Below are 18,339 nucleotides of genomic sequence, written 5' to 3'. Positions count from 1 at the left end.
GAACTGAAATTATTACCCCATGGATGAACTTGACAACACGATCAAAGAAAGAAGGCCATTACAAAGGAACATGCTATAGGATTCCTAAATGAAATAGGCAGAATAAGCATATCTATTGAGACAGGAAAATGATTAGCGCTTGCCTAGGTTGGGAATGGGAGTGCGTAGAGGACCGTGAGGTGTGATGGGCGACGCCTACAGGACAGCTCTCTGAGGTGATAAAGGCTCTAAAATTAATTATAGCTAAGGCTGCACAGCTACATGACTGTGCTGATACCATTAAATTACACACGCTAAGGGGTGACTGGAATGGAATGGGAATTGTACTCAATAAAGCTACTATTTTAAAAAGCAAGGTAAAGTGTATGGTCCCACCTATATAAATTTGTACCATGAGTGTAAGTATAAATGTACAATAGTGTATGTATACCATTTTTTCTGGAAAGAAAGACAAAAAATTAACATGGGGAGACTACAGGGAAGAAGTTTGGTTTGGTTTTCATTAAATACCTTGATATTTCCTGGAAATTCTTTATCCTGTGTAAAAACAACAATAAAAACTTAAGGTTTTTTTAAGTTTAAACTTTACTAATTAATTAAAATGATACAGAACTACTCGAAGAATTGATGAATATATCAGTGAAACCAACTGAAGTTAAGGCGGTGACCTAGGAATAAACAATAATGTATTATGTTAAAAGAATTATAATTTATATCAGCAGATTAAAGATGAGTCATTCTCTAACTCAAGCCAGAAATTCCAGATAGCCAAAAGAGGCTAAATATAAAAAATTAGAAAACATATGCAATAAAAAATTAGAAAAAATGTATAAGGCTATTTTTATATCCCAAGTATTAATAATTTTTGTAAGATAAAATACCCCCACATTATTAAAAGATTGACAACTTTGACTACATACAAATGGTATGACACGAGGCAGAATAAGTGAAAGACAAGTGATATGTACTTATAATAGAGAGAAGCTTAATAACCTTAACTTGGTCAAACCAAAACCAGACTCACTGCCATCAAGTCAATGATGATTCACAGTGAATGCCTACGGGCTTCTGAGACTGTACCTATTTGTTTGAGTAGAAAGCCCAGTCTTTCTCTCTTGGAGCTGTTGGTGGTTTTGAACTACCAACCCTGCAGATCACACTCAATGGGTAACCACTACGCCACCAGTGCTCTTTCTTGGTACCATGCGCATACTAATAATTCAGTAAATGGCAGGTTAAAACAACAAAAGTGGAATTAAACCTATGCACTAAAATAAAAGAATGGATAGAGCGAAATACAGGTTGACTCTATAAAAAGTTATCCATGGGGACTTAAATACATATTCTATAGGTGTGAAGTGCAGATGTAATTCTAAAACTTGGTTTGTGTTTTTATCACCACTGTCATCTGACCCCAGTCCACTTTGAAGTATAAAACAAAATGTTCCCTATAATTATTTCAGCTGAAAAAAAATCAAAGTCAAATAATTCATGTAAGGTAGACCCCCCCCATTTCCATGTCTCACAATATATAGTGTGTTTAAAACAAAAAGATAGCACTAAAATAAAAATATTCAAATTTATTCCTGCTGTGTTTTTCTCTGCCTCTACCCAAAAAAGGTTAGCACTTGATTCCTCACTGAAAGGTGAGCAGTTCAAAAACACCCAGAAGCACCTCAAAAGGCAGGCTGAGGGATCAACTTCAGAAAGGTCATGACTCTGAAAACCCTATGGAACCGGCCTATGCTACACTGGGGCCACAATGCGTCAGAATCAAATTGACAGCAACGAATGACAGCCAGGGACAAGAACAAGATCCGTACAAAAAACTAAAATCAACACTCCACCATTTTCCACTAAGAACTAACCATCGATGTAAACGTAGGGTTAGCCAAATTTTCACTCTTTTATGGATTCCCAAAACAGGCCAGCTATGACCAGAACCCCAAAGGAAGATGAAAATGACCAGACTCTTCTCATCTCCTCCAAAAGATCACGCCCCACAAACTCAAAGCCCCACTGCCATCACGTTGGTCCCAACACTAGAAGACACAGAGGCCTCCCTTTGGGTCTCAGACTCGGTGTTTCCTGGAGCAGCGGCTTCTTTGCCTCTTCTCCCTCCGGCAATGGTCATTCAAATTGCCAGTCTGTGGTCAGCAGACCCACCATGTCACCAGGCTCCTTTCTGGTCATGCAGACCGAGGGCTTTTGATCCAAAATTCTTATAACAAGCTCTCCAAATAACCTTAGGCTTACTCTTAGTTACTGCAATGACTGATCCACCTGAATACCATATCTCGAAAGTAACAGGTACAGCATATGCAAAGTAGTCAGCCCTAAAACGATCATGCAAATTAATGATCAAAACCCAAGAGCATAGCGGATAAAAAGAATATAATTGGCTCCCCTTGAACTCGGCACATTTATTACAAAGAGTCTCACTTGAAACAACATTCTCGGTATAAATGCCTGGAGTTAATTCCAAAATAAACTGAACCAGGTTAGGGGAAAAGGCTTGATTCGTCCACTCCCAAATTTCATGTTGGGATGACTTTGAGAAACTATCGTACGCCAGCCCATACTGATCCTACAGCACACCCGTACATTCCATTATCAACAAAATTTCAAATGTTTTAAGACTTCAAGTGCTTGTAAACGAATTTGTGTCCCAGCCTACCCAAACAGCTACGATATGTGATCAAACAGCTCAAGTCAAATGGGAGAACATGTTCAGACTAAGCACCTGGGACCTGAGGTAGCTTCAAGAATGAGTAACATTCACACAGGGGATGGGAAAGGGAGGGACCAGCTATACCGCACATCGTGCTATCCCTAGAAACTGGGTCACGGAAGACCAGTTGCGTGCAAACCTGATTGCCATATCCCCGCCCAGCCGCTCTAGTGGCAAGCCCCTCCCAAGTTCTTTGTTTCAATTCCCTGCCTTGCATTAATTACCCTATGAGAATGTATAAGAACTCTTCCCTAAAATTGCTAGTTGGAGACATTGGTAGGTTGCCCAAGGTCCTTCTAACAAGATCTCTTTGTCTTCAATAAATTTTCTTCTTTGCTTGTACAGAAATCGGCTTTCCTACTTAGGTATTCTTAAGTCATGGGAGAAAGGATCTTCACTTTGAGGTCCTACTGGTAACGGCTTGGCGAGCCAGCCAGGAGGCCCTTGGGGTTCGGCAGACACCCCTGTCTTCTATGTGAGATCCACGAGAGGAACAGGAGGAATGTGGACCAACCTGAGGGATGGGTGAGTGGAGGAAAAATTTCTCTAACTCCCTACTTTCTACCAGTGTTGGCTTGAGGCACGTGGACTCACTTTCTCTGCAGGCAAAGTTGTCTTTCTCCATCGGTCTTTGTATGTTTGCAGCTTATCTTTCTGCTAGGCCCTTCTTCGAATTTTGGTTTGCAGGAGATTCTCTTGGAATTGTTTTAATAGTGAATAATAATAGGTCGTGAGTAGATACCCCAAACCTACAGGATGTACAAGTTAAAGAGTTGTCTGCCTAGGCTAACCACCTCTCAAATCTGAATGCCTTGCATGTCTGAGGGGAAGGGGGTTTGTAGTGGCAGAAAGGCTCAAGTCCTAGCAAAATGTCTGCTTCTTTGGTCACATGGATGCTAATTTTATTTTGTCATTATTTTATCTAGATTTTTTTAACCTCCTGTTCTTGAGTCTGTATTTTCTTGTACTTGATTGTCCCTTCCTAAGCAATAGAACTTTCTTGCATTTTGGATTCAGGAGCCGGAGATTTCTGGTATGCATCAGATGATCCGGATTTCCTACACTCTGATCTCGTTCATCACCTGGTTCCCAAACTATCCCGGTGTCACTGGGGCCCTTCCTGTGCCATTTCATGAACCCAGTTGTTTTCTTCAGACCGTCTCTCATGGTAGGTTGTTAAACTCTGGGGACTTGATTTGGGCTTTTGCGTGTCTCCTTCACCACTTAGTCCACTGCCCTGACGTCCCATAAACAGAGAACACTTCAATCCAGGCCCCCTACAACATGCAGACTGTAGTGCTCCATGAGTGACCTAAACTCTCTTGAGGATTTGAGTCACCTACAGACTCTTGTATGAGTTCTTTTTAGAACCCAGTGGGATGAAGCTAGGACCAAAACCTTTGTGAATGCCCAGTCTCAAGAGATGCATCACTCATCTACCCTGTACCCAATAATCGGGCACTGAGCATACATACAGGGGAGAGACCCTGTTTCATTGCAGCACAGTTCACAATAGGAAGAAGTTGCAAAGAGCCTAAATCCCTATCATTTGAAGATTGGATTAAAAAAACACCTCTGGTATATACACACAATGGAATACTATGCATCCTTAAAAACAGCGAGGAAACCATGAATGACCTTAAACATCGAGGAATCTGGAAAACATTATGCGGAGTTAATGTAACCAATCACAACAGGACAAATACTATGAGTCCACTGCTGTAGGAGCAAGCAGCAGGACGGGCATAAGCTCGGCATGCAGGCATCCAGGCTGCTGGCCAGGGCGGGTACAGACAGCATGGGAGAAAGCCTTCTCAATGTCCATGACCCCAACACCATCCTCTCTAGGTTTGCTATCTTGAAGGGCACTTTGCTGGAGGTTGCTTCTCATCAGCGGGGATCAAATGGTTAAGGGAAGGGGTGGGGATGTTGACTACATGAGTGGCTGCCATGCAGGTTATGATGAGGCCCCCCAGGCAGGGAGCTATCCCTAACAGAGGGATGAGGGATACTGATGAGAAAGTCAAGTCAGGAGAGAGGAAAGGGACCACTTGTATCTGGGCGGACACAAGTGCATGGCTAATGGTAGGAAAAGTGGGAGGACTGACATCACAGTAGGGATGGAAATGACAAAAACTATATGTAAGGACCCTAAAGGAGAAGTATCTCTGGTAATATGCATCGAATAAACCCAAGTTTCTGGGCACATCTTAGAGACCCAGGCCAAGTGCCATAGACTACTGGGGCACTGCATCCTGGATCTTCAAGGGGCACACATGCTCCAAAGGCTGCAGCAGTGAGATCCAATGAGGAAACCCCACCAGGTGAACTGGACTGTACCTCAAACACACTGGTAACCGGAGGACTTAAGACTGAAACTCCACGGTGTTTGAAGAAGCAGAAGAGAGTTATACCAAGATTATGGAACTGTTGGTAGGTGGACAGTCACTGACTTACTACATCAATGCCCTAGATGCTGTATTGATACATATTCTGGCAAACCTCGGGCTGACATTCTCGGTGAATATTATTGTAAATTTTCCCTGAGAACCAACTCCCATTGTTCGTGTAGATAACATCCAACCATGAAAGGATTAATTCTGTACAAGTGAATAATTCTGATATTGCAAAACAGTGTTAGCCTACATTAACCCAATCTCTCTCTCTCTCATCAATGCTTTAAACAATTAGTACCAGGGCCTAATCAATATTAGTGGAAGATTTTTTTGGCCCCATGGAAATAATCTATATGACTCTACCATAAATTAACAAAGAAGTGTCTAACGGGAGCTAAAGGCAGATTTAAAACAACAGAAGATAAATCCAGGAATGGGTTTGGGCATGCACTAAATCCTACCTCCAATTTAAGAACAATTAGTTCTTACCTCATGGTCCTGCTCAATACTTGCTCTCAGGAAGGGAATAGAGAAGATATGGGTGCAATAGCAAAGTGTGGTGAAGAAATTAGATGGTGCCCGGCTATCAGATAAAATAGCAACTGGGGTCTTAAAGGCTTGTTTCTAAACAAGCAGCCATCTAAGTGAGATGCCAACTAAGTCCACATGGAAGAAGTACATTAACATGAATGACTGAAGGATTGAAAATCACATAATCTGAACTCAAAGGGGGGAATAGGATCATAGTAAATTGTGAGAGTCTGGTTTGCAGAAGGCTATGTATGACCATGGGAGTCCAAGATACATTTGTGAGCTCTACATAGGAAATAAGCCTCCAGTGATTTCCCTCTACCATAATAGAGGGATGGGGAGACAATGGTCCCCAGAGTGCACTGAGAGATGATGAACAATCAGAATGAGAAACCTGACTTAAACCGTTTACACCTTGGCAGGTGATCACTCCTCTGGTGCACGCTGGGCCTGATGTGGTTTTTAACCTTTTCTGTGGGGTTCCCTTGTTTTTGTTTGTTCATATTGGGGTTTATCTCAGGTGCATTTTGTCCCTGGGGGTGATCCTCTTGAATTATGTTTTTCTCTTCTTATAATATGAAACCCAGGATTGATGAACCTGTAGAGACAGCAGGTAGAATAAGGATTTCTGGGGGGGGGGCCCTAGTGAGGGGGTGGGTGGTAAAGGGGAGCTGACATCAAGGAGTTCAAAAGGAAAATAATGTTTTGAAACTGATTGTGGTAGCAACTGTACAAAACTGTTGGATGTGAATGAACTATAGAACAACATAATATCTATATTTGCTCCCAACAAAAAGGTTTTAGAAAGTAACTGGAATAGATATGAAAGAAATGTATGATTCCACAATCCAAATTTACCACCTGTTTTGTCTGGTTAGGATTGCATTGAACATGTTGTTTGGGACCCAATTTTCCTCTCAGACCAGTTTATCCTGAATATCTTTCTAGTTAATTAAATATTTTTTGTAAGGCATAAATACTCTGGGTAAATAAAATTCTGTTTTATAAAGAAAGAAAGAAATCAAACCTGGAGAGAGGCATCTCTAACACTCTATTTTCCCAAGTATCTCCAGGCATAGAATGTCATGGTTCTGGGGAAGGGTGCAGGAATGGAATCTGTTTACACTTCCTTTTAATACATAGAGAAATCTGATAGAATCTATCACTTTGTATAAGACCTTAGAGCAGTTAAGCAGTAGTGCTGATTTACTCCATTGTGCCTAATCACATACTCTTTTGACACAAATCACAGGGAAAATTTATTTCTCTGTTCTTTTTTAAACAAATCATTTTATTGGGAGATTGTATCATTGTTATCACAATTCATACATTCATCCATTGTGTCAAGCACAATGGTACATTTGTTGCCATCATCATTCTCAAAATATTTCCTTTCTACTTGAGCCCTTGGTATCAGCTCCTCATTTTCCCCCTTCCTTCCCACCCCCTCCCTCATGAATTCTTGATAATTTGTAAATTATTACTATTTTGTCATGTCTTACACTGTCCAATATAACCCTTCACTTACTTTTCTTTTGTCCACCCCCCAGGGAGGGGGTTATATATAGATGCTTATAATTGGTTCCCCCTTTCTACCCCACTGTCCCTCCACCCTCCCAGTATTGCCACTCTCACCACTGGTCCTGAAAGGTTCATCTGTCCTGGATTCCCTGTGTTTCCAGCTCTTATCTGTACCCATGTACATCCTCTAGTCTAGCCAGATTTGTAAGGTAGAAATGGGATCGTGATAGTAGGAGAGAAGAAGCATTAAAGAACTAGAGGAAAGTTGTTCGTCTCCTCCTCGCATCCCTTCTGTAAGGGGATGTCCAGTTGCCTACAGATGGGCTTTGGGTCCCCACTCCATACTCCCCCTCCTTCACACTGGTATGATTTTTATTCTTTGACACCTGATACCTGATCCATTCAACACCTCGTGATCACACAGGCTGGTGTGCTTATTTCATATAGGCTTTGTTGCTTCTCAGCTAAATGGTCGCTTGTTTATCTTCCAGCCTTTAAGACCCCAGAAGCTATATATTTTGATAGCCAGGCACCATTGGCTTTCTTCACCACATTTGCTTATGCACCTGCTTTGTCTTCAGTGATCCTGTCGGATAGGTGAGCATCATGGAATGCCAGTTTAATAGAACAAAGTATTCTTGCATTGAGGGAGTACTTGAGTGGAGGCCCAATGTTCATCTGATACCTGAATACTAAACCTATAAATATATGCACACAGATCTATTTCCCTATCATCATATATGAATATATTTGTATATAAACTTCATATGTACATGCCTGTATGTACATGCATCTATAAATGCCCTTTGCCTCCTAGTTCTTTCCTCTATTTCCTTTTACTTTCCTCTTGTCCCACTATCATACTTAACTTTCATTTTGGTTTCAGTAATACCTCTTGGTTACTTTGCCCTTGATCAAGTTCTACCAAGCCTCTTACACCCTCCTCATGACCTATTTTGGATCACTTGTTGTTCCTTTGTCCCTGGGTTTGTTACACCCACTTCCTTTCCCCCACCTTCCCCTCTCCCATATCGCCCCCCACCGAATGGTAGGTCCCATTGTTTTCTCCTCCAGATTGTTTATTAAGCCTATCTTATCTAGATAGAACTGCAGAAATAATAATATGCACAAAAAAAAAACAGAGCGAAACAAAGCAACAAAAGAAAACAAAACAACCAATGATGAAAAAAAAGGAAAAGCCTGTAAATAGTTCAGGATCTGTTTGTTGACCTTTAGAAGTATTTTTCCGGTCAAGTCTGATGGGGTGCCATGCCCTGCCCACAAAGTCTATTTTTGGTACTCCTTTGGGACCTCCTTGCTCTGCTCCCCTTGCTGTTCTGTTACACACCCTTAGTGTTTTGCCTCAGTGTGGTGGGGTTATAACAGGCACAATTCCCACACTGTGTCTCCAGTGTTGTCCCCTGTAGGACTATGGGTCAGTTAGGGATGTCTTGTCTCATAGTGGGGCTGGCCATATGGTCTTCTGTACATTGGCTGCTCTGAGCGGAGCTAACATCCTCAAGGTTTGGTGGGTCAGGATGTGCTCCACTCTCTCTTCCTCCCATATTTCTCTGTTCTACTTGGATGAACACAGTAAAAATGGTATGGTTCTTGGCTACTAAAGGGTATAGTGAAGACCCAAATTTCTCTTCAGCAGTGTCAGTATTGGGGTTTCATTTTGTCCCTAGGTTTCCAGATGCTGTCCCCAGTAAAGAAATAGTTAATTTTGAACTTAGCCAAACCCAGAACTAGACAGCTGACGAAAGGGTTTCTAGCAATAGGGACAACTAACTCTGGGCTTTTAGCAAAACTTTTTTAGAAGCCTTCCAGGGGATGCGGGAGGAATCCCATAGACTGGACCCCTGGGGCTCTCAAGTATTCTAATTAGTAAGAAAAGCTAAGCTCAGCACCAGCACTAGGCCTCCCAGACCTAGATAAATCATTCCAGTGATATGTTCAAGGAGTTTCTCGGGGGGCCCGAACTCAACCTGCATCTAGGACCAGCCACTAGACCTGAGGCACACTTTCCAAACAGCTAGACACAGTGGTTGAAGGTTGCCACACACACATTTTGTTATTGACTAACCTTAAAATGTTTTTCGTCCTCGTGTCCTTGTAAACCAACTTATGTTCTAGCGCAGTTATCCAAAGCACTTTCATGAGCAATGAAACAGCTCAAACTGAAGGCAAGGATAAGTGCGCAATGAGTGCCTGTGACCTGAGGTGGCGTTGAGAGTGAGCAACATCCAGAGAGGGGACTCAGCCAGGGGACCCGGCGACAGAGCATGTGGGCGACATCTCAAAGTGGTGGTATTTTCCACCCAGAGACCCTGGCAATAGACGCCATCTTGGGGGTTGGGGGAAGACAGCAGATGGTACAAGATATGAAAATAATAATTTATCAAGGGGTCACAAGGGTGAGGGGAGGAGCTGATACCAAAGGCTCAATAGAAAGTAAATGTCTAGAAAATAATGATGGCAGCCTATGTACAAATACGCTTGATACAATTGAAGTATGAATTGTTATAAGAGCTGTAAGAGCCCCCAATAAAGTGATCATTTAATACGCAAAAAAGTTCTTATATAATTTTATATAGTAATTTCAAGGTAGAACATTGATCTATGTTTCATTTATCTACCTTAAAATAACTACTATATAAGATTGTATAAGAGCTCTACCCTACTTTAAAAAAAATCTCTACCCTAAAATTGCTGGGTGGCGACACAGGTAGCATTGCCTGGGGGCCTGCCATACTCCAGGCCCCAACCTGCCCCAGCCCCCCCACCACAAGGTCTCTTGTCTTCAATACATTGTCTTTTATACCTGTACAGAAAGTATCTTTTCTACTTTGATATTCTGACTTAGTGGGTAAACGACCCTAATTGCAGCAAAAGCAAGCCCACAACTAACGAGGTTACTTTTAATACACTAGCCTTGCATTCTGCATCCATTGATCACCAACAGTCTCCTCTCATAGAGACAGCTTAGGTTAGGGACCAGAGCTCCAATCTGCTTGCATTGCTTTCTTGTTCATTATGGAATATTTTTATTGATTTCTCAATGAGTCCTTAGAATAAAAGAGAACTAAGGTATGACAAAACTAATATTTGAATTATTGCTAATTACATGATTGTGATGATTGCATGTTGTGATGGTAATACCTACTTTACATTTTTCCACACATAAGAAAATTTCCAGATAAGTTTTGTCATTATCATATTTTACAGATGAGAAAAATGAAAGCAAATTATTTAATTTGGTTAAAATCTCATGATAGCTCTCTTGTAATACTTAAGAACTGGGTTTACTATAATACACTCCCTCTCAGAACACAAGAGAAAATAAGATTAAACAAAGGAATGCTGGTGAATTTCAACTTATGGAAAGCTTAACAAAATGAATCTCAAGAAAATAATTGGGCAAAAGTGTCAAATGCAACAGGAATGTCTGATTAAAATTGAAGTCTCCCCACTGTCATCAAGACAATTCCAACTCATAGCAACCTTATAGAATAGAGGAAGGTTTCTGAGACTGTAAATAATTATCGGACAGTGTAAGACATGACAAAACAATAATAATAATTTATTAAAATGTCATGGGTTCATGAGGGAGCGGGGGTGGGGAGGTAGGAGAAAATGAGGAGCTGATATCAAGGGTTGAAGTAGAAAGCAAATGTTTTGAGAATGATGATGGCAACAAATGTACAAATGTGCCTGACACAATGGATATATGTATGGATTGTGAGGAAAGTTGTACAAGCCCCAATAAAATGATTTAAATATGTGTGTGTGTGTGTATTGCCAGCCTGAACTTTTTTCACACCTGGAAAGATAAGGAAGAACCAATAGCTGGAAGGTAGTAAATGGTGATATCAGCAACTGTACGTCAAGAAAATAATGAACAATAAGCCTACTTACAAAATTAAATATTTTTTAATTAATTTTTTAATTAAAAAAAGAAGCCGCCTTCATAGGTGAGCCATGGCTGTGCCACTCACTAGTTAAGCACCGGGCTGCTAATTGCAAAGTCAGTGGTTCCAATTCACCTGCCACTCTAAGAGAGAAAGGTATCTGCCCTCATAAAGATGAATAGTTTATCAGAAATCTTATAGTGCAATTCTCCCTGGCCCCATAGGGTGGCTCTGAGACGTGATGGACTCAACAGCAGTGTGTGGGGTGGTGGGGGTTGTTTTCTAATTAGGTAAGTTGGCTGTGAATGAAAGGTGAGGAAGTGAAAGAACACAACATTAGAACTGAATCAATGGAAGGTTGAATTATTCAACTTGAAGGAAAACCAACCTCCCAAACGAAACTACAGAGTAACAATCGGAAGTCAAAGGAAATCTGAATAAGCCTAAGAGCTATGTAGGAACCATAAGAAGAATAACTTACACGTGAACAGCATTCCAGACAGGAGGAGGCAAAAAACCACAAAGAAAAGTGAGTTGTTGGAATAAATTACCTCTCCCCCCAAATAATTAAATATGTATTCAAGGAGTTGAATGAACCGCAAACAAATTAAACCCCAAAAGAAAATCAAGACCCAGCATAATTAAACTTTACAAAGCCAAACCAAACTGATTTCTCAGCAGAAAGCGCACAGGGAAGAAGGCAATGGGATAAAGTATATAAAATTCTGAAAGAAAAAAATTGCTAACCCAGTAAGATTGTCAATCAAATACAATAGTGAAATTAGGGCATTTCCAAATGAACAGACATGAAAGTAATTTGTTAAAAAAAAAAACAGACCAACCTTATAAGAAATATTCATGGAGTTCTTTAGGCAGAGAATCACTACTAGTAAATAACACCTGAGATTAACACACAAGAGACAAGCCAAAAGTCAACCAGACATATAACTATCAAAGCAAAGCAAATCTACAAAACTAAAAATAGGGAACCAGAGAAACCAATTTTTAATCAAGACAATTATGAAGTAAATCGAAGGAATAGTGTAGTTATAGAACTTTCAAGTGGAAAAGCAATCAAGCAGATTTCAAGGTATACCAGACTGCTTAAATCTTGGGGAGAGATTAATATAGTACAGGGTAACCTCAAAAAAATAAAACTCATTAAGAGAAAAATCATAAAGGTTTAGTAGATACTAAGACAACAGCAATGAAAAACTTGACAAGAAAACCCACAAATAAAATGAACTCAGTATAGAAAATTATGTGGAAGACACCAACAGAACCACTCACCAAGCAAAATGTCAGCAATAAATTTATACCTATCAATAATTACACTGGATGCAATGGATTAAATGCATCAGTCAAGAGACACAAAGTAGCATCATGGATAAGAAAATAAAACCCATCAGTAAGCTGTCTACAGAGACATATCAATAAGACACATAGACAAAACGAGATTAAAATCAAATGTTGGAGAAATATATCAAGCCAACAGCAATCAAAAAACACTGGAATATGAAGCCCAGGATGGATGACCTTATAGGGACAGCCAGTAGAATAAGGGTTTGGGAGGTGGGGCAGCGGGGTTGGGGGGGTGAGGGGGGCAAGGCGCTGTAAAAAGGAGACAAAGTCAAGGAGTCCAGGAAGAAAAAGACTGTTTGGAAATTGATTGTACAATACTGATTGATGTGACTGAACGATGGAACGATATGATATATGTATTAACTGGCAATTAATACTAAATTTAAATAAATGTTTAAAAAGAACAAAAAGCACTTGAGCTACATTACATTATTAATTTCTGATGAAATAAACTTTAAGGCAAAAGCCAGCATCAGAGACAAAAAGGGCATTATACAAGAAAAGGGGCAATTGAGCAGGAGGACATAGCCAAAGAAATATCTATACACTCAAAGAAAGAACCTCAAAATACATAAACTCTAACAGAATTAGAGAGAACTAGACAGCTCTACAACAATAGCAAAGTGGCTTAATGCACCTCTTACAATGAAGGGCAGAATAGAGAGGAAATTAACAGAGGCACAGAACTAAACAACACAAACAACGAATGGGACAATGTATATTATTTCCCAGTGTGCATGGAATACTCTCCAGAATAGACCATAAGTTAACTCACAAAGCAAACCTTCATAAAATTTTAAAACATTGAAATATCATGAAACGTCTTCTCAGACTACAATGCTACAAAAGTAGAAATCAACATTATGAAAATCAAAGGGAAACGTCAAATACATGGCAATTGAGTGACACTGCTTAAGATCTACTGGGTAAAAGAAGAAATTTTAAAAATTCTAAATAGTCATCCTGTGTTAGTCTGGGTAAACTAAAGAAACAAATCCACAGAAACTCATATGTATAAGAGAAAGCAAGTGACCCTAGAACCAGAAAGGCGAGGGAGGCATTGATCTCTCCACCCTTCAGTTAATCCCATGTGTTTATTGGCCAGGTTGGTACAATAAACCTTAACTAACTCACATGCCAAGTGGTTTGTGTACACTGGAAAATATGAAGTCTTACTATGAAGGCCACGCGGATTAAAAAATCAGAATCACTAGGCTGAAACAACCAGAGGTAAATACAGGTCTGCGTAGTTCTGGTAAAAGCAAATGCCCAGGCTCATATTTATAGAATCTGTAACATTCTCCCGTGGTTGATGTTTGCTTCATTGGACACTGGGATTTTTGTCATTTAAGTAATTCTGAGGTTGGTCTCAAGGAGCTCTGGTGTTGTCAAGGGTGAAGCATCAGGCTGCTGACCTCAAGGTCGGCTGTCCAAATGCACCAGGAACTCTCCATGGGATAAAGGTGAGTTTGTCTGCTCATGTACACATTCATAGTCTTAGAAACCCTAAGGAATAGTTCTACTCTATTCAATAGAGTCACTGTGGGTCAGAATCAACCCGATCACTTTTGGTTTAGGTTTTTGGGTTTGGTTTCATTTTGCTTGAATCAACTTGTGAAAACTTAAGTACAATTCTGTGTTAAAGCAGGAGGATGTGCATTTTTCGCTGTTTTGATGAAGTAAGAGAAATGCATGATTGGAATCTATGAGTTTGGATGTCAGTCTTCTCTTCCAAAGGCTGGTATTTTTCCTTGAATTGTTTTTGTTTCTATTTTGAAAGCTTTCAAGATTATTTTTTTAAACTTCCTCTATTCATCACAAATGGATTTAAAATACTCAGCATTTCTGAGTGAAACAATGAAACACTGTGTAAGCCTTTGAAGGCCAGAAAAAGTATGTACGGTGAAGTGAAATTTCTTAATATGACCCTTCTCTCCATATCTCTGTAGCTCACCCCAAACCATTGGGGTGGGACCATGCAAATAGGGTACGTGAAGCACTGAAAGAGGGGACTGGCCAGTTTTGCCACTCCCCGTGCATAAACGCCATCTCAGAACAGGAAGAGAAATCCCAGGACCATCAATAAAGAAGAGTGAACAGGGGAGTACACACTGAGACCAGAGACCGCGGGTAGAGCAGCAGTCAGATTTCCTGGCCCAGAGGGACAAAGGCCAAAGAACTGTGTGCCTGAGAGGCTGAGGACCGGAGATAGAGACTTGGCTACTGGCAGAAGAGATATGCCGCATCTCTTAATGTTTATGATCATCACCTGTTAACTTCATTAATAAATCCCCATAATCATATTGCCTGAGTTCTGTGTGATCATGGCAGCAGGTTATTGAACCCAGAACAGAAGCAGGGTGCATGGGAGGAACAATCGGTGTTAGAATCGGATAAAAAAGAATGGAGAGTCGATGCATGCCTCCCCTCTGCCTTACAGCAGCCCACCACCATGGGTTGGTAGAGAGATGGATTCTCCTTCTCATGGAAGCTGGAGGAGGTCAAATGAAACCTCCATGCCTTTTCCTCAATATTTTTGTAATTTTATTTTTAAATTATTTAGAACATTTCATTTAAGACTTAGACTGTTTTAAATGAAAGAAATTAATTTACAAACCATTATCAGCCAATTAATGGGCTCACCTTCTGACTGCAAGATCTTTTACTACACCTTGAAACATTGCAAGGCTGTCCGGTTCTCACTTCCAACTCGATGGCCGGCAGGTTCTGATTACATATTTTTTGCTTATTATGCCCTCACTTAGCTTACATATATTTTGATATTTTGCCAATCATTTTGTAATTCGTGAATATGAGCATAGAGAAATTAACAGGATAGCCAAAAATAATTGGATAGGATGTTCATATCTTTACATTATCTAATTACTTGTAAACTCAAAAGGTACATCTGACAGCAATGGGTATAGAGCTCTTGGATCATTTTCTATAATTATGTTGCTCACTTAAGTCTTCCAGTCACAAAACTGAATCCAAGCCAGGCCTGGGCACAGATTTTATTCAAATCAATTTCATTTTGCTGCAAATCAGTCCTACATACATTCACTGGAAAAGTTCTCTCAATAATTAAGGATAAGTTGATGGACCATATCAAAATAGCTAGCTACACAAATACATGACACCTGTTTCATTCTATTTTTTTTTAGAATAATGTGCTAGCCAATTGGAAAAAATAAAGTGTGAGCTCAACCTCAGTGTGTTAGTGTGGGTAGACTAAAGAAACAAATCCATAGACTCACATATGTGTCTAAGAAAGAGATTTTCCGAGACTAGAGTCACATTCTGAAACAACTCTTGTCTTGGTGTGCCAGAGTCCTCGGCGAGGACCTGCTGGCCTTGATTCGCTGGTGGGGCAAACAATGTTTCCACTAGTGCCTGCTCAGAAACGTGCTCTGCCAGGCTCCTGGGATGTGGGAATGGTGGGCATCTTTCTTTGTACCTATCAGTATTGGGACCTGTTGTGATACAAGTCCATTTCTTTCTTCTTCTAGAAAAAAAAGAGATTTACATACAAGAGGAATTGAACATTGAGAAAACATCCCAGTCCAGATCAAGTCCATAAGTCCAATATTAGCTCCTATGTCTGATACCAATCTATAAAGTCCTCTTCAGACTCACGAAACACATGCAATGACGCCAAATACAGAAGACCACAGGCCAGTGGGTAGAAAGTCTTTGGATCCAGCGTCATTGGAAACATCTCAGTGCTGGCAGGGGTCTCTCTGTGGCTTCTCCAGCTTCCGAGGTCTGGTTGTGTCCACGTGGCTTGTCTTCTGCAATGTCTCCCAGGGAGTCTCTCTCAGAGAGAGTCTCCCACCTCCAAGGAGGAAAATACCAGGTTTCCCAGAATTCTCAGGGGAAGGCCACGCCCACAGAAGTCTCATTGGCTATCTCCAGATTGATAGCGTAGACTCCACTCAAACACTCTTAATCCTTAAATTGACACACATTAGGTAACTACCACACTCAGTAATGCCTCACACTCAAAAAATACATACACACCTCACTTATCAATATGGTTACATTCCCAAGACTAGGTTGTTATACTGAACAAGCATTGATGCAAGAGGTGGGGGTGTGCCCTGTATTTGGCATCAATGTTTTACCCCCAGTCACTTACCATCCCTTGGGTCCCCTTGGCTCTTTGCAGGATGCCTGTGGCACAGTGGGACTTCTTCCTACTCCAGTATTCCCCACCACCACACAGCTCAAGTGTGGCCCAGCACCTGCACCTCCTGCCACCTGCCCTGGGTAAGGAATTCACTCATCTTCTGTCCACCGCATTCCTATAGCCCTATGAGATCTGATTTCCACTTCCTCCTTTATCATCCCCCAGCCCCAAACTCCCGGGCTCCTTTGTGACAGCACCTGACTTCTTCCAGATAAACCATCACCTTGTGCCATCTCACCATTGTCTCACATTCTCATGGCCAGTCTAAGGTGTTTAGAACAAGAGTAGATATCCCACAATCCATTGGCCTAGTTGCCACTGGGGCATCTAGTGCAGTGGTTCTCAACCTTCCTAATGCCGTGACACTTTCATAAAGTTCCTCATTTGTAGTGACCCCCAACTATAAAATTATTTTCTTTGCTACTTCTTAACTGTAATTTTGCTACTTTTATGAATCAGGCGACCCCTGTGGAAGGGTCATGTGACCCCCAAAGGAGTCGCGACCCACAGGTTGAGAACCACTGATCTAGTGCATCATTTGGGGGTAGTCCACAGAGGTAACCAGGCCTGGCCATGGCCCTGCATAAGGGCCAGAGCATTGGAGGTGCTACCTGAGAATTTTTTCAAAGTTGTCCTAAGTGCAAAATGTCAGAGAGTCAATAAATGATAAGTAGGTATAGTCCAGGTGACCATTTACCATTACTGGCCATTTTGATCAAAGAGTATAAAAGAATGATAAAATGGGGGAGATGCACAGGCACAATTTTAAATTTTCATGTAATACCTTTTTTTTGGAGAGGTAGAGCTCAAAAAGGGGGAAATATAGAACATAATTTCAGATTCTCATGGAAGGTAGAATTTCTGAAGCCAGACAGTCAGACTGAACCTCTGAAACTATTGTCATAGGATATTCTTTAAACTGTAAAACCAAAAATATCAGAAAGGTCACAGGGAGGAGATGAGCCAATCAGAGTGCAGTGTAGCAAAAATGAAACATACAACTTTCCTCGAGTTCCTAAATGCTTCCCCACCCCCACCCCAATTGATCCCAATTCTACCTTACAAATCCAGCTAGACCAGAGGATGTGCACTGGTACAGATAGGAACTGGAAACACAGGGAATCCAGGACGGATGATCCCTTCAGGACCAGTGTGAGAGTGGCGATACCAGGAGGGTGGAGGGAAGGTAGGGTGGAAAGGAGGAATCAATTATAAGAATCTACATATAACCTCCAATAAAATGATAAAAAATATATCCACTTAAGTCTTCAAACCATAGTTTAGCTTAGACTGGCTTAACTAGTAAAAGAATGTCTTCCCTCAAGCACTGTGCTCTTTCAAGATCAATGTGGGATCAAATTGATAACAACAACTCAAAAAATAGAAGACTTATGGGGCGGTAACTTTATATTCCTGGAGGAAGAACAACTCAGAAAAGGGGCGCTAGAAGGACTGTTTCCTTCTTCCTCCCTGCAATGTGAGATAAGAAATAACATTCAACTCTTCTATAGACATCTGTGCATGTGCATGAATCTACATGTCTTCCTCACATGCATGTCTTCCATCACTTATTACATATATCACTCCTCTTAATACCACAGGAACCGTTTAATTTCTTAAAATCTTTACCAAGATATCATTAGCATATCTTAAAATCCACCCACAGGAAGTACACAGTTCCATGGGGTTGGTTTTTTT

At 40.7% G+C, this 18,339-nt stretch overlaps 1 non-coding gene across 1 annotated transcript; it reads left to right on the top strand.

Annotated features, from left to right (window-relative positions):
* The first annotated feature begins 15,732 nt into the window (after positions 1–15,732).
* On the top strand, positions 15,733–15,861 carry LOC142449618 (small nucleolar RNA SNORA3/SNORA45 family). Its single transcript, XR_012784751.1, has one exon. It is a non-coding gene; the product is annotated as a small nucleolar RNA SNORA3/SNORA45 family (small nucleolar RNA).
* The last annotated feature ends 2,478 nt before the right edge of the window (positions 15,862–18,339 follow it).

This window comes from Tenrec ecaudatus, chromosome 5, assembly GCF_050624435.1.
Source record: "Tenrec ecaudatus isolate mTenEca1 chromosome 5, mTenEca1.hap1, whole genome shotgun sequence".
NCBI classification, from domain to species: domain Eukaryota; kingdom Metazoa; phylum Chordata; class Mammalia; order Afrosoricida; family Tenrecidae; genus Tenrec; species Tenrec ecaudatus.
The sequence above is the reverse complement of the archived record's forward strand: the minus strand, read 5'-3'. Positions and strand labels throughout refer to the sequence as shown.